The sequence below is a fragment of the Cololabis saira genome, chromosome 14 (assembly GCF_033807715.1).
Source record: "Cololabis saira isolate AMF1-May2022 chromosome 14, fColSai1.1, whole genome shotgun sequence".
In the NCBI taxonomy this organism is placed as follows: domain Eukaryota; kingdom Metazoa; phylum Chordata; class Actinopteri; order Beloniformes; family Belonidae; genus Cololabis; species Cololabis saira.
In genome coordinates, this window is record NC_084600.1 from 19,314,229 (window position 1) to 19,330,778 (window position 16,550).

At 40.6% G+C, this 16,550-nt stretch overlaps 1 protein-coding gene across 1 annotated transcript in view; it reads left to right on the forward strand.

Annotated features, from left to right (window-relative positions):
• The first annotated feature begins 3,925 nt into the window (after positions 1-3,925).
• Positions 3,926-16,550, forward strand: part of gabra3 (gamma-aminobutyric acid type A receptor subunit alpha3) — a 152,731-nt gene continuing 140,106 nt past the window's right edge. Inside the window, exon 1 of the mRNA XM_061740047.1 lies at positions 3,926-4,322. The gene's annotated coding sequence lies outside the window, so the exon portion shown is untranslated. The remainder of the gene's footprint in view (positions 4,323-16,550) is intronic.

Below are 16,550 nucleotides of genomic sequence, written 5' to 3' on the forward strand. Positions count from 1 at the left end.
TGACAGCTTGGAAACATCTACAGTTAATAGAGGAGGGAAAGTGTCCACCGAGGCAGCAGAACTGCAGTGGAGAAGACAGAAAATCAAGCCACACGTCATAGAAGTAGAAGCTTGACTTGAAAACAATAAAATAACTCCATACAGGAGTCGTTTTTTTATTATATATTATTATTTTTTTGGCTTGCCAGCTTGTTTCTTTGCAGACAACATGAACATGCAAATATTGAACAAAACAATTAAAAGTGCTGATATGGAGGTTATAGAAAAATAAGAATATTGAGAAGTTTATGTGAGAAACATTTTCAGCTTGCTTGGAATTATTTTCTTTATACTGCATGCATGTCTGTAAGAACAAAAAAAAAAAAACAACAATTTAGGCAACACGTTTGCTATTCAACATGTATATCTGCATTCCATTTACTTTGGATCTTGGAAGTGGAAATGCGTCCCAGTTGCAAAGTTGCAAAAAGAATCCTTCAAGAAGTTGGTTCTCGCCATTGCCTCTTACAGTAAATACTGGTTATGTACAGGGAGAAATCCATGTTCAACATTTATTTATTACATTTTAATAAGATAGACTTTTTTGGATACAGAACAAATAGATTAATTAAATTAATGTATTAAGAATCTGAAAAAGTTGTGACCTCTTAATGACATAATCAACACAATGGCAGCAGTGGAGCACAAAAATAGTGTGAGAAAATGGCTCTTTTAAGGTTTAGATTTTTTGTCATCCGTGCACTTATCAACTACATTAATTGTCCATAATGTTTAAATAATATCTGATCAAAATGTATATATATTTGTGCATAATTTTTGGTATCATACATTTCAAGGTTGGACCAAAGGTTGGGTTTAGGCAGCCAACTGACCTTTATAAAATCTTCAGTTTTATAGCATATTGAGTAATCATATTGCCAACTCATCCCCAGTGTAAATAGCGACACGTGAATTATGACAGTTTAAAAATTATCAGGACCTTCTGGCGGACAACCAATCAGAAAAAAAAAAGTGTGAATATTTAGGAGGCTTTGCTAATACACAACCTAAAAAGAAAACTCCAATGTTTCGGTCATAGACCTTTCTCAAGGATGCCTTGAGAAAGGTCTATGACCGAAACATTGGCCCAATAAAACATTAGTCTGGTGAGAAGAAGGTGTGCGGGAGCTTTCTTTTTAAATTGGCTGCAGCTTTCCTCCTCCGACGCACCTTTCTGAATATCCGGTGTGCTAAAAGTTTTCTACTTTGGCTAATACACAACCTGCCATAGGGGGCGCTGTGTCAATACACAGATTATACACAAAATCAGGTTTATAAATCTTAAATTGACATCTTGTTTTTTTTGCATATTTAGGGTTGATGGACCAATAGAAACAATTCTACATTTTTTAAATGTTATCAGAATTAGCAGAACACTATTCCTGCCTTTTAATACAAAATATCCTTCTAGTGTGGTGTGTATCCTGACCAATTCTCCTGCGAGTATTTTAACATGTACCAATGCACACAAACACACACACGCACACGCACACACACACACACACACACACACACACACACACACACACACACACACACACACACACACACACACACACACACACACACACACACACACACACACACACACGGCTATACAGTATGCAGCTTTTTGAGGACCTTCGGCATTCAGTTCGCTGTCACGAAGTAAACAGCAATAACAAGATAAAGAGCATCGCAGAGGTTTATATTCACGTTCAGTAAAAGTTTTGGGTTTTCTCCGGGTGCTGCCGTTTCCTCCCATTATTAACTTTTACTTGCAAATTGACATATGAATTAAACACTCAACTAATTCAATCAACCTGAACATTCAGATATTGAAGAAATCAGTCCATTCTAAATAAACAATGAATAAAAGGAGTTCAAATCGACAGTTTTGTTTTCGTCAATCTTTCCATCATACTGTGATAGTCTCGATTGGCTAGAACGTGATATACGTACAATTTATCTGCTCTATTTTGACTTTTTTTGTGACGGTTTAGAAGTCATTCCTCTTAACAATAACATACTTAGGGTGCATACCTTGGTTTTTCGTACATTCAAGCAAAACGGCAACATGCCACGTCGTGTTTTCCTCAGAATGGTTCTGAACAGGAACATTTCATGTGTGTTTAGTTGATGTGAGTAGCAACAATGCTGGAGTTGGAATTCCGACATGAGGGGGCATTCCAGTTGAAATTTCCAATTTGGAAATTTCAACTTCTAAGAACAAAAGAAATAAACTATGAATAACTTTCCACTAAAAGAAGGTTTAGTTTACAGAGACAGAAATAAACTTTTTTTACAACGGTCTTCCTAACATGGACGTTAAGTCATTTTAAGGACACTTGAGACTTTATTCAGTCTGTTGCCTTGAGTCACTCGTTTTCACTTCTGTCATCACTTTTCTTGAGTCTCTTAGTCGCCTCTGCCGTGATGTCCAAAGTACTTTCAATAATCCTTAGTTTGTGTGGTTTTAATGATGGTTTGTTTTTTTTTGTTTTTTTTTTTGTTTGAAGCAGGATCCATTGACAGGAGGGCTGACACTTTCTAAAAGTATTCAAATATTCCTTTAAAAGAAACAGAAGCAATGAAACTCTGAATTTTGTCAATCCTTTTTCAGCCTCATGCACTTGCACCTAAACCACTGTGATGTGAGTGCAAATTTGACTTTCAGGTCATACACAACAGTTTTGTCCACTTATTGACTCGCTGGTTTCTTTAATCCTATATAAAGCAGGAGAAAATCAGGTCAGAGAACTGCAGCTCAGACAAACACAACTGGGACTTGACACAGTGCAAACGCAGCCGTGTACTATTTACTGCTGTGTGAGCAGGGGTTACTAAGACGCGACACCACAAGCCTGAAACAGGGGCACATCAGGTGCATTTGGAGACAAAGGTGAGCCGTCTTTTATTTCTCCCACCTCTGTCCACCAGCTTTTTTTTTTTTTTTTGCCAGCCCCTGTGATGAGCAAACTACAGTATTAGGGCCATGCAAGACAAAAAAAAAATTGAGAGAGGAAGATATTTTTATTGTGCACTTCGAGAAAAAAGTCGTAATGTCGAGAAAAAAGTCGAAATGTCGAGATTAATGTTGAAATACAATTTCGAGAAAAAAGTTGAAATTTTGTGAATAAAGTCGAAATTTCGCCTTTTTTCTCAACATTTCAACTTTATTCACGAAATTTTGAATTTTTTCTCAACATTTCAACTTTTTTCTCGACATTTCGACTTTTTTCTCGAAATTATACTTCAACAATATTCTCGACTTTTTCGAGTTTTTTCTCAACATTTTGACTTTTTTCTAAAAATTTCGACTTTTTTCTCGACATTTCGACTTTTTTCTCAACATTTCAACTTTATTAACGAAATTTTGACTTTTTTCTCAACATTTCGACTTTTTTCTCGACATTTCGACTTTTTTCTCGAAATTATAGGCTACTTCAACAATATTCTCGACATTTCGACTTTTTTCTCAACATTTCGACTTTTTTCTCGAAATTCTACTTCAACATTAATCTCGACTTTTCGACTTTTTTCTCGACATTTCGACTTTTTTCTTGACATTTCGACTTTTTTCTTGACATTTCGACTTTTTTCTCGAAGTGCATAATGAAAAAAAAATCTTCCTCCTCTAAAATATTAATTTATTATTTATTTTTCTCCTGCCTGGCCCTAATACTCTTCCGTAGCAAACACAGCCCCAAGGTCACATAAGTGGGGATGATCAGCTCCCATTTCCCACTCCCGCGTCGGTTCAGATGAGATTACTTTATCACTGTCAGCCGCAGCTCTCGGGCTCGGCATCGGTGTCAGTCGCAGTTGAACCCTGGACACCTGCGTCAGTGCTCGAGCTGCTGGATCTAGAGAGGTTCCTGCATGCGCACAGGCGCACCAAGGACGGAGCGGGACGCGTCCTCCTCGGCTCAGCTGGCGGGGACATCACTGACTAACAGTGCGCTCTTCCGCGCGTCCATGTGCGCTCTGATCGCTGTGACAGAGCAGCGCCTCTAAAGCAGCCCTCGGGTCCAGGGTTCGCCCCTCCTGTCCAGCCCCGATCTGAGATGGCAAGAAGAAGGGGGCGGGAAGGTTAGTTTGGAGAGGGCAGAGCTTTGCAAGAGGACGCTGAATGATCCATCATTTCCCCGCTGAAGAAAAAAAAAAAAGAGAGAGAAAAGATCCATACCCAGTGAATGATAACAGTTGAGGGAGAAATCAGTCGGAGTGAACGTCAGAAACTCATTAACTCCAAGGAAACCAAGCGAGAAGAAACAACAAGAACGCAATCCTGATTGCTGCTGGTGAGATTCAGATTTTTCTTAATGCTTGTCATTACCTGGTGGCTGTCTCATGACGCCCTATTTGGGAGCTTTGGTGCACGTCGCCGTCTGGATAATAACTGGAGACGCTCTCAAATGTGCTCAATGGTGATGTTTCATTCACATGCAACAACTGCTGCCGGTGTAGCTACTGCAGTATAATTGATGGCTTAACAGGTCTCCGCGGCTGAAGTGGGGCTGATGCTGGTCAGAGGATGCTGGGGATGCTGGTCAGGGGATGCTGGTCAGAGGATGCTGGTCAGGGGATGCTGGTCAGAGGATGCTGGTCAGGGGATGCTGGTCAGGGGATGCTGGTCAGAGGATGCTGGTCAGAGGATGCTGGTCAGGGGATGCTGGGCAGAGGATGCTGGTCAGGGGATGCTGGTCAGAGGATGCTGGTCAGGGGATGCTGGTCAGAGGATGCTGGTCAGAGGATGCTGGTCAGGGGATGCTGGCCAGGGGATGCTGGGGATGCGGCGCTGCCTGCGCAGCCTGCTCGGGTGAGGGTTTCTCCCGGGGATGAACTGTTTATCTGGGCAGCCTTGGCAACAAATGTCGGGGTTTGTTTGGCATAAATGCAGTTTTGACAGTGGAGGGAGGTGAAATGGCTCATTTCAAGCTCGGGTCGACTTCTAGGACATACGAGTGAGAACATAATGCGACACCGGGAGCTCGGGCGGTAATTGTTACTTTCTGTTAATGGGCAATTAACAGCAGGCGCGTCACGGATTTTTTTTTTATTTTGGATTTTCTTTGCTTTGTTTTTCATTTAAAAATGTTTTAAAAAAATAGCCAGCTAGTGCTTTCTAACTCAGGTCTTTGACCCCCGAGACTGGAAGTACCGCAACCTGTGACAAGACAGTGGAGGGAGGATAAATGAACCTTGGATGTTGGATTAAACCCCCCCACCGCCGCCGAGGCGCAGGCTCTGATGCTCTTAACATGATCTATTCCGTTTACATCAACTGCTGACAATTTCCAGAACTTCAGATGACGCAATTTTCACATTGAGGAATGACGACTCTGTGGGAGGGGGAGAAATGAAGGAATGCACTTTTAGTTTTTTTTCTCGTTGGAATCCGCCTCACTCTGTATTTTAAAGTGCTTTTCGTTGTAAAACACGATGAAAAGAAAGACTTCTGCCGCGTAATTGTTGTGGAGAAGTCGCTCTGTCGCTCTTTAAAAGCCCCTCAGCCTCTCTGAGTGCATGTGCCGCGCGTGTCCCTGACGCAAAGCTCGGTGGTGTCCAGCTGGAATCCCGTTTTCTTCTGTAGGCTGCCATCAGACGCAGTCGCCTCAATAATTCAGGTCTTCCTCCACTATCAGTCTGGTTGCAGAAATGCATGCCCCCCCCCCCCCCATACCCCTTCCAAAAAAAAAGTGTAAAATTAGGGCAATACAGCCTATGCATACAAAGAAGACATGCTCCCGATTTCCTGCCCAAGAGGAGGATCACACATGAAGGCAACAACTGGCTTCATAAGAGGACTGCTTGTTTTAGGTCCCCAACTTGGCTCCTACTGTATGCCTTTGACATTTTTTTTCCTGTTCAACCTTGTAAACAATGTGACAGTTGGCACTTTTCCAGCCTAATATATCTGCCTCTACCCTGTTTGCATCTTTTCAAGTGAACCTTGATATTGAAAAATGCCCTTCCTTGCAGGGGCGTTGCTAGAAATTCTGATGGGGCACACCGACCTCTTAATGTACACGAATCAAAGTCTACTTAAGGTCTGGATGTTTAAGAGATTGGAAGTGGCATATGTAGAAATTGACACAAATTAATAAATATAACGATGTGGGCTCGGGATATTAATCGTGATGCGTTACTCCTTCAGTTTCATGGCTGGGATGTCCTCGTCCCCTGTGTCTAACCTTCTCTTTTACTTTACCCTGACTGTCTCCCAAAAATTAAGAATGAATCTAATTAAGCGTGTGCTCAATACACCGATAAATCTGTAACAGCGTTTCAGCAAGCTGCTTTGTCTTGTGAAATCATTGAAGGTAATGTGAGTGGAACAAAAGCTGATTCGGGAACTAGAAAAGGTTTTCCTCTCACCCTAACCCCTCTCTGTTGGCTCTACCCCACACTCTCACCTCATTGATTTTAAACAGAGAGTGTAGTCTAATAAGAGTTAGAAATTGATCCAAATCACTTCATCTTATAACTCTGGGTATTAGCTTGGTGTTAGAAGTGCAGTCAGATAACACCACTCTGACCTGACTCTCACCTCAACTCGGTGGTCAAATATACAGGAATTCCAGCTCCTTCGAAATAGGAGACTCAGTGCCAACTTTATTTAAAACGAAGTTGCAACTTTTTAACATTTGACTGTTATGTCCCTTTCACGTCAAATGTGCTGACTCGGCTGCACTTTGAAACCCATTAAGAACTTGATGAAATTCACGCGACCGACAGAGAAGGCTGTGCATCACAACATAGACCGACATGCTGAGGTGGATCTTTCCACATTTTCCAATCTCTCACTAGCTTCACTTTAGCTTAGATTTTTAGCATGATATGTAAAGTGTTGATGATACAAAGGTGATTATTGTGCATCAGATACCTAGGCGTGATAGATAACGCTTACAGACTCAGGTTAGCACTCACTTCAACGTTGACATTAGAAGCTGTGTTTGCTTTTGCAGATTAGCTGGAAACAGCCATCACTGTTACTGTTCCTTTCATGTTACCCCACACGGCCAGCTCGTCTCCCCAAAGGTCTACTTAGAATATGCCTACGTTAACTTATTTCCTCAAAGTTATGCGCTATAAAGAGTCGGTGCGCTGCGAGCGACAGGTGGGTGCCATGGCAACATCTCACTGGGCGTGTGTACTCGAGTGTCCCTGGACTCTCAAGTCAGTTCAATCCCTAGCAAATCACTTCTGTCTGCGAAAGTGCAGGATGGCCACATGCCAAACAGGAGGAAGAGTGGTCCTTTTCATTCCAGTCTGGTCCGTGCATGTGTTAAAAAGTAGAAAGAAACATGGCGTCGGTGAGTTTTAGTTTTATCTTTGATGCATTTCAGCCAGCTGGTGTCAGAGGTCATGCTCTGGTTTAAGTTACTGAACATCATCCAGGTTAAGGTTTCATTTAAGCTGAATTCCACTTCATTCTGTCCCTTGCACGAGAGAGTCACCAATTTTTTAAGCTCCCCCCCCCCACACACACACACACACGAATGTCACATGTTGGTTTTACCACAGATGCGTTGGATTTCCAGGACTTTTTGCAGACAGTTTCTTCATAGAGCTGCTGAAACATAAGGAGCAGGTGCTTTTCACCCCCATCCACCCTTTTTCTTAACTATACTGTACATAAGTAGGAGGTGAAAGGGAGCCAAATTCCCATCCATTGTCCCGCTGAGGATGAGTCAGGAACCCATGATTTTTTTGAAGGAGAGGGTGTTATCTCATCTTAGTGCCACATTCCTGCTTTCTGGACTCGGAGAACCTCCCACATCTGGATGTAATTAGAGAATATGCTTTCAATTGCTGTTCTTTGGGTTCTGCATGCACATGCAGTCCAATAAAATGTGTAGCAAAGGCAGAGGAAGATTGTTGGTGGGGTTTTCATTTGCATTGTTGTTCCTCAAGGCACTGTGAGGCATGATGCAGTAAAATGCAAAGGAGCTCAAGTGGTCGTAACATAAATGAGGATAATGTCCCCCACTGTGTTTCGGGGAAGAATCGTTTCTGTTGATGCGTTTGTGCTGTCTGTTTTTTTCTTTTAATAAGACAAATATTTAAATAAATGAATGCTAATGTTTACTGCATGGTTTGGAAAGGACTCTGGTACCCTTCACCCCGCTGCTGGTTCACATTTACAGTAAAGATAAAAGCAAGCAGAGCATGCATGGACGTTTTGTCCTACAGATGCGCTTATTAGGAGATCTGGATATGCACCGAGATCCATCACACTGGTCAAACATTGGACGCGGGCAAAAAGCGACCGTCTGATGATGATCAAGATAACAGCAGACAAGATGCAATCACGAGAACCCGTCATACTTTGAAGCCTAAACCGCGATCACATCAGTCATGCACGGGAAAGCTCGGAGGGGAAGTTTACAGCTTAGCTCCGCAAAGTGACAGAGAATGAGAAGTGGAACAAGGCCGGACAATGAGAAGGCCACGCTGAGATAAACTTCATTCACCCGTTAAACAAAACCTAGTATGATTTGTTGAGTGAAGTGAAAGAACTGTATATTTCAAGGTTGTGCAGTTCTTTTCTGTCACCTCGAATCTTCCAGTACATTTACTGTTTCTATGAATTTCACTTCGGTCACTCATTCACCATCGAGTAGTGTCACATTCATGTGTAGCTCATCTGCACGAGAGGAGTTACAATAATCACACATGCTCAAACCACGATCAATCTTACCTTCCAGCGCCCACTGATGTGTATTCATTCCTGTGATTGTCAATCTGTAATGTGTTATGTAAATCTCTGCTTAAAAAAAAACAAGAAAAAAGAAAGCAAAGACAAAGGAATACTGACAAGAACAATTTCAAGTGGATGCACCTTTCAGCAGTTTAGAGGGAGCGTAAACATTTTCAACAAGTATTATAAAAGACTGTTGGGGCTTCCGATCGAGCTGCTCGCTCTTGTAAATCATTCAGATGTCAGTTTTGTTTTGTTTTCAGTTTTAGACTTTATGGCGGTAAAATAGATTTCCTCAGAACGACTGATGAAAGAAATGCAAATTTGTGCAACTTTGGCCAGATTTAGAACGCTGTCCTCGAAATGAATTCATGAAACACTCATCCTCTAACATTTAACAGAAGTCATTGCGTTTGATTTGTTCTCGGTAGGAAGAAAGATATGGCAATAACACAAATCAGGTTCTAAAATTAAACAGATGTTTAATGTTTTTAGCATTAGATCCATCGTGAAAGCAGTCTGTTTTCTTTACTGTTCATATAAAATGTATACGGTCTGCTTTTTTTCTCCAAGTTAAACAGGTCAGACGGGATATTGCAGCCTGCTGCTGCACATTTTCACCTGCCTCCTAAACCATAAACGATACATCTTATACACCCTGTTTGACCCGTATGATTGGCAGTCAAAGTCTCTCAAATGTCATGGCCTTCCAAGAGCCTAAAGTTTTCCGACCAGCTGTACTTGAGAGGCAGGAGGTCTGCAGGTCACTGCACTCTTAAAAATGCCAGACACTCAAGACCTGCTGTGGAAGATAAATGCTGTATTTAAAACTGTAAAAGCTTTTAAAAGGTTGCATGTCAAGTGAAGAACTGGCCTAGTCAGACATTAATTTGATTTTTTTTTTTTTTTTGGCAGTAAAAATGACTTAGAGGGTTAGATATAGGACTTGTGATTGAAGCTGGCAGAGAACTAAAAGCTATTTTTGTCTGTCAGGCGAGGACAGTGAGTGGCCAGTGTTTGATTCTGATCCAGATAAGCTGAGGAACATTTCTTGAAGATTATTGGCTGAGACAGTGGGTGCCATTTTTCTTATCAGAGGTGCATGAAACAAACTGGTGACACGTATAAAGGCAAAGGTGGCCTCCTAACGTCAGTTATTAATGGTACACGAAAATAGCTGAGCGTGGTTGTTTGACATTAACTAACATCAGTACACGAAAAGATTTAAGTGTTCTTCTTTTTAAAACTGTCCTTAGGTATCTCAGGTAATCCTTGAAAACATTCATAATGTACTGCTTTTGTAGCTTGTCATATCCAATGGGCAAAACACCATCCACACAGCTGTTACCTTGGTAACTCCATTTATTTATTTATTTTTCCCAAGGATAAAGATTGTGTGGGTTATTTAGAAGTCCCCAAAGGTTTCTGTGAGAGAAGAGGAGCTTTAACTGTCTTTCCCTTTAGCTTGTTACGCACCTGTGTAAATTGTGTGTGTCACTGGGTCCTGAGGGGCGATATCATCTTCAGTGTTTGCAACGCTGGTGTTATCACTGCATCCAACAGGAAACTGCATGTCTGTCAAACCCAGCTCATATGAGGGGAGCACAGTGTTATTGGTTATTCTGAATCACCCTGGTGATCCAGCAGAATATGGTTTTAAAAAAAAAGCCCTGTCTGCCGTGAGATTGGGTTTCAGCAGTGTGAGGTGAATTACTGGAGACATTGGTGTCTAACGTCTATATCACAAGAAGACATCTCAGATGACTGGTGGGACTAATAAAAGTGAAAAATAGGGTGGGAAAACAAAGACAAACTCTGAGTGTGCCCTCTCATCTACGTAGACTCCCTTGAGTTTGTGCCTTCATATGATTTGGGCAGTTTTTCCACTTTCTGTCACATAATGTCCAGTGCCAGTCACCTTGAGGCATTTTATCTAACCTTTCCATCAGTTTCCACAGGCCTTTATAACTCCTAGGCCTCTGGTGGACTTTTTAAATAGCGGAAGAAGCAGGGGCAGTGAACAGGAGAATTTCAAAAGGATTATTTAATTCTTTCACTATCTCATTGATTACATTTACCTGTGTCATGTGATGATAAATGAGGAATTTTTAAGAGGGTTCTTTGGGCCTTTAAAGGAACCCAGCCGTATGGAGACTGTATTGACTTGCTGCATAAATGTTGATATTGGTTTTATAGACTTAGAGGTACATCTACTTTTATTATTAATCAGTAGTATTTTTCAAATGGTACATCAAATAGATATAAAAACTAGTCATTAAATGCTGCATGATGGTAAACAGGGTGGAAACAGTCGTCATGGAGAGTTTGGTTTTGGAGGAGCTATCTCTTGGGCTGTAAGAATATATATTTTTTTTTTTTCTTTAAAATTTCATACAGGATTTGAATGTGAGTGACCAAACGTGTTCCCAGTTAGAAGTTTGCTTACCGTACCTTTAATTCCAGTGTAATGGATAAACTATTCTGACCCCCCAAAAAAGGCCAGCACTTTGCTAATGATTACAACAGTATCTCTGACTTCACTGGCACCCGGAGCTGAAAGAGATTTTATGAATGACAACCAAGATAAATCCTGCGAGAAATAGCTCGTTGTGCAGTTGTTTAACTTTTGATTTTACGACCAAAAGCTCAGACTGGAGTGAGCTTTGATCTGAGGTTGTTTATGGACCACTTCAGCTGATGAATCCTGGGAGGTGACAGGTCACATGTGACATGATATGTGATGGCCTGCTCATTTAAAATGTATTTGTCCAGAAGTGAAACACCATACAACATCTCCATCAGAATCAAATCATTCGTTTCCAGCCCTTACAGTGCAAAAAAAAACAATACAAATGTTAAAAATTGCCAATAACATATATGTTTTCTGACTTACAAACAAAATGACGACTGAACTTAAACTGATATGTTTATTAGCACGTCAACTGATTTATAATAGAAAAATAAAACATTGAGGGAAAGAGAGAGGGAGACACTGATTTTTTACAACTGCAGTGGCGTGCACAAGCAAAATCACAGCATAAACAACTTGCAAGGAATTCTCTATTTGCTGCAGAAAATGTATTAGTCAAGGTTGGCTGCAGTAAAAGATGTTCAAAAATGCTTCGAACATGATTGTACAATTCTAAAAGAAAGTTTACATGCTTTGTATCCTGGATGCCAAGAGCTCTGTCATGTTTAGCCTTTCACCTTGACTAAGAAACTCTCAGGAGGTTCCGGTCCAAAGAGTCCAGGCTGCACAAAAGACTATTAGGAATCATATGTCCAAGCAAGAGCTGGGACAAAAGTAATTTAAACTTTTTTTAATCGATGCTGGGATTTTGTATCTTTTGAGAAGATGAGACATGATCTTGTTGCTTTATCTAAAAGCATTTTAGCAGCTTAGGAAAAGCAGGGTTTGCAGCATTTAAGGAGTCACGGAGCACTCAGAGGGCTACAAAGACACTTACTTACTTACTTACTTTTATGAGTTTATAATAGTATTAAATCAGAAAATGGTAAAAATCTACAAAATATAATTTCAATATAAACCATCTTCCCAAAAGAGCTTTTGATGATACTACTTCTTATATAAAACTGTATCCTGAAGACATGAATTGCAGTTTCTATTAAACTAAAAAAGGCTCACATTTGTACTATGCCTATACTCTTGTTCAACTGTTGTCACTATAGTTTGAGCTAAACCTCTCTGCTCAAGAGTGATGGAATTAGACTAACCTTCAAATTAAACAGTATGCTTGCACAATATTTTCTTATTGGTAAATATGTAAAAATCCATCCCTGTTTATGGAAGGAAAATCATTCTTTACGAGATAAGCCTTCGAGTTACTGATGGCTGTGAACCTTGACTTTGTGTTACACAGCCTTGGACATCATGATGAGGCGAGGTGAGAGTTGTGCATGATTCTGCCGCCCACCTCGCCTCAAGTGAGTTTGACTTAATGGCAGCCATGTGGAGGACAGGGCGCCTTGCAGTAATAATGCTGTCCTCCTGTACAACCAGTGCAACCCAGACAACAGGTCCGTTCCCAGCTCTGCTTCAGCCTCATATTCAAGGGCTGGGTTGGTCTGTAGAGAAAGTATCACTCTCTCATCAGGCTCACTGATATTGTATGAACACTGGTTCTGAAGCTGTTTCTACCATGCCTACCTCCACAAAATGAACATAAGGAATCGTGTCATGTTTCACTTTAAATGAAAGAAATTGACTTTCTTTTTACCAGTTTTGGGACATTTTGGTACTAAACTCCACCCTACTTCTTTTACATAAAAAAAACACACACACACAATCAAAAAAATATTTTGTATTACCGTTGTTTCTAGTTATTAAAAATTATGTTAGTGTAAAACAAAATCTGCACTCACCTTTTTTGTAACAATAATAACTCAATAAACTCTCAAATTAAAATTCAGTGCATTCTGTGAAAAAAGAAATGCTATCACAATATAAGTGGCTCTAATGAGCCTGTTTTCTACTGTACACCCTCTAAAATGACAAAAGTAAAGTGCAGCCAGTGCAAAATATAAACAGATTTTTTTTTTAAATGTGGCAAGTAACATTGAATACATGTGAATGTCAGAGCTGATATTAGTGTATCGGTGTCTGCAGGGAGCCTGTTTTCCACTGTTTCAGATCACGTTATGTGGCTCAGGTCACTAAAACGCTGTATTCAAAACAATAACGAATAACTTTCAGTAAAAGCAGAAAAAAGTGCAGCTATTTGCAAAAATCCAAAATCTGAATCTCATCAATATTATTGATTGCGATGATCCTGTTTTGCAGTGCGCATCTTTTCGTCTTTGCAGGCTCATTACGGGCGCGCTAAGTTGATGCTCAATGTTCACATCAGATCTGTAATTAGTTCTCAGACAGGGAACCGCACAGCTAATCTCACAGAGGAAGGATTTGGCAAATCAAAGCCAAATAACTAAATATTGACAGACCTCCATTCAACGAGTTGATGCTCGTCTTCCAGGTCTCTCTCTGTCCTGGTCTCTCACTCTCATTTGCTTGGTCTAATTCCATCCAATCATTACAGAGGGATTTGTTTGTTGTGATACCCGAAACTAAACTGAATTACTTAATTAATATCGATCATTAAGTCATTTTTGAAAGTTTACAAGTTCATATTTTATATTGGTTGGGAAAGCCCTGTGGTAGCCATTTGGTTGAGCATAAACTACGATGCTGCTTGACTCTGTTGCACTCAGTCTCTGATGTTATTCTCTCAACTTGCAAAGTGAGGGCATTTTCTCCCTGTTGCTGTATCCCAAAGATGAAGCAATCTGTACTGGCAGCTGAAAACCAAAACAATAAAGATCCAGTGATGAAGTGACAACCAAGGAGAGGTACTCAAACAGAAACAACAATAGATGAAGAGTGCAGATGGACATGAGGGAACACCATGCATTAAAACACAATGGGGTTCAGCTCTGCATAAATCATAACACCTATTTCGGGGGAAGCTTGAAGTATTCAAAGCATCAGTTTTCTGTACCCACTAACAAACATCGAAGTCAAACTTGGCCCTTCCACCTTGGCTCTGCCAGACAGCTGCTGAGTTCAATTGCTGTGTTTCCTTCAGTCAGGTGTGCTTGCTGTTTTAATGGCTGTACGCTATGGCTCCCGGAGGTAAGTAATGATGCGTGGGTCAGTGCTTTTTGAATATCTGCACCCAGCCAGCCTTCTATGAAAGCCTGCCTCGCGAAAATATGCACTAATCAAGCACCCAAACCTGACCTGCAGTCATCAACATACGAGACCGTGAGCACAACTATAATTGTTCAAAAACTTCTTTCACTAGAAAAGTCTCTTTAATTTTGTAGGCTATTAAAATATGCTAAAGGCACCTTTGCATTTTTGCATAAGCTGTCTCACAGGGAGCTTTTCAGATTAGCCTCCTTGACCTTTAATTCTGTGTCAGTATCAGCTGATAGCCTGGTCCACTCATCTGTCTAAAAGCAAAAATATATAAATGAACCAACCTGGAGAAGAGAAGATACGGTGGTTCCTGTTTCCTGCCACTCTTAGAGAGTGAAGTGACTTTGAAGGTAATCCTGTCTTTCATCTGGCTCGATTATCTATGTGATGTCCCAAACTGTCAGGGTGTTGAAAGCTGTGACATAGATGTTGCTTCAGATGGCAGTAATGCAACCTAATTGAAAACAGGTGGAACCTTTAGTACATAACCTGAACGGGTCGGTGTTAGGGGGAGTCAAGGTGTATGAGATTAACCTCAATGTTTCCCTGGGTCTGATTCATCGCTATGTGACTGAACCCAGGACGTCTTCGATAAGCAGACCTGAACCCACCGGCCCACTGATCAGCCCCGAGCATCACCGGTATGTAGCGGAGTTAACAAGTTCTACCCTGTTTTCCTGCCCTGAAAGTGGCCTTGGCCAACCTGGTTAGGACCTTACATCTGTCCCCATCTTCCTTTCGCTCTCTTTTTCTGCGGGGGTTCAGAGTGAGCATGTAGCTGAGCTGCTCCGATGGGCATGCCTATTAAGGGAGGATGAAACCCTTTTTGCTGTTGGGCAGGGTTCAAGTCCTGGCCCCCAACCCCCCGTTCTGTCCACTCTCCCGTCTCTCCGCTCAAGTTAACATTCTTTAAGAACACTATAGGGATGTCTGAGGCTCATATAAAGTGGGATGTCCTTTAATCAGAAGTTAAGTGGCTCAATATCTGGCTCATCCAGTCAAAGTGTCTCTGGGCAAGAAACTCCTGATTGCCCTTATTAAGCATTGATGTGTGACTGTGTAATAAAGGTGCTGTGTGCAGGGAAGGAGCAGCTGGGTGTGGGTGGTATGAGACTGCAACACAAGTGGAGTCCTTTTACCGTTCCCTGGTCATTTCTGATTTTCTAAAACCGTGTTGTTCTGATCACTTTTTTGTTTGTTTTATTACATTTTTATTACATTTGCCTGTCCTACTCGGCACCAGTTGCTGCCTTCACTTGCCAGTTCATTTCATACTCTCCAAGGCTTGAGTGAAAGTACACTGCGTTCACTATTGCTTCCCAATTTGATGGTTTGCATATTCATTAACCAAATAGTAGTCAATTTATCAACAAGAGGAAGTCAATACCTAATTATCATACATAAAAATAAGTCAAATTTACTACCATACTATAGCCTCTTCCTGTCTTCCTCTATTTTTCTCTGTAGCCTTGAATTTTGCCTACAAGACACGTTCACACAGAACTGGAGGGACCCAGCAGTCTGCATTTAGTGCAGAGTGTTGAGTTATCGTCTGGGTTTTTAAGAAGTACATTTGCCAGCTTTCAATTATTGATGAGAATGGAAGGAATAAAAGCAGGCCATCTTTAGTGAAAACAAAACTCCAAACTTGATACGAGCTCCATGGAATGTATTATTTAGAAAGTCTAATCAAAGAAAGTACACAAATATTGGTTGTCTGTTCCCTCGATGGACATCCATTCAGATGGTGGACAAAAGTGAACAAAATCCCAATTATTATCAGTAATTATTAATCACTTAGAAAAAAAAAACTAGTTACCTGTCTGAGATGTCTGCACCCCCTGTAAATTCAAAACAGTCAAAAACAAATGTACAATTTAAAAAAATTCTATAATAGATTTTTTTTAAACAAAAAAAAATTAAAAGCAAATAGTGTAATCATATAGGTACATACAATAGCTATTAGAAAACTGTTTAAGACAGAATTGTTAGTGTTTTTAATTTTAGTTTATAATGAATGCATATTTGTATTTATTTTGCACACATATTTGTGTGATGGAATTCATTAAAAGAGATATAGGTGGCATAAAGATACGCTTGCTTGAG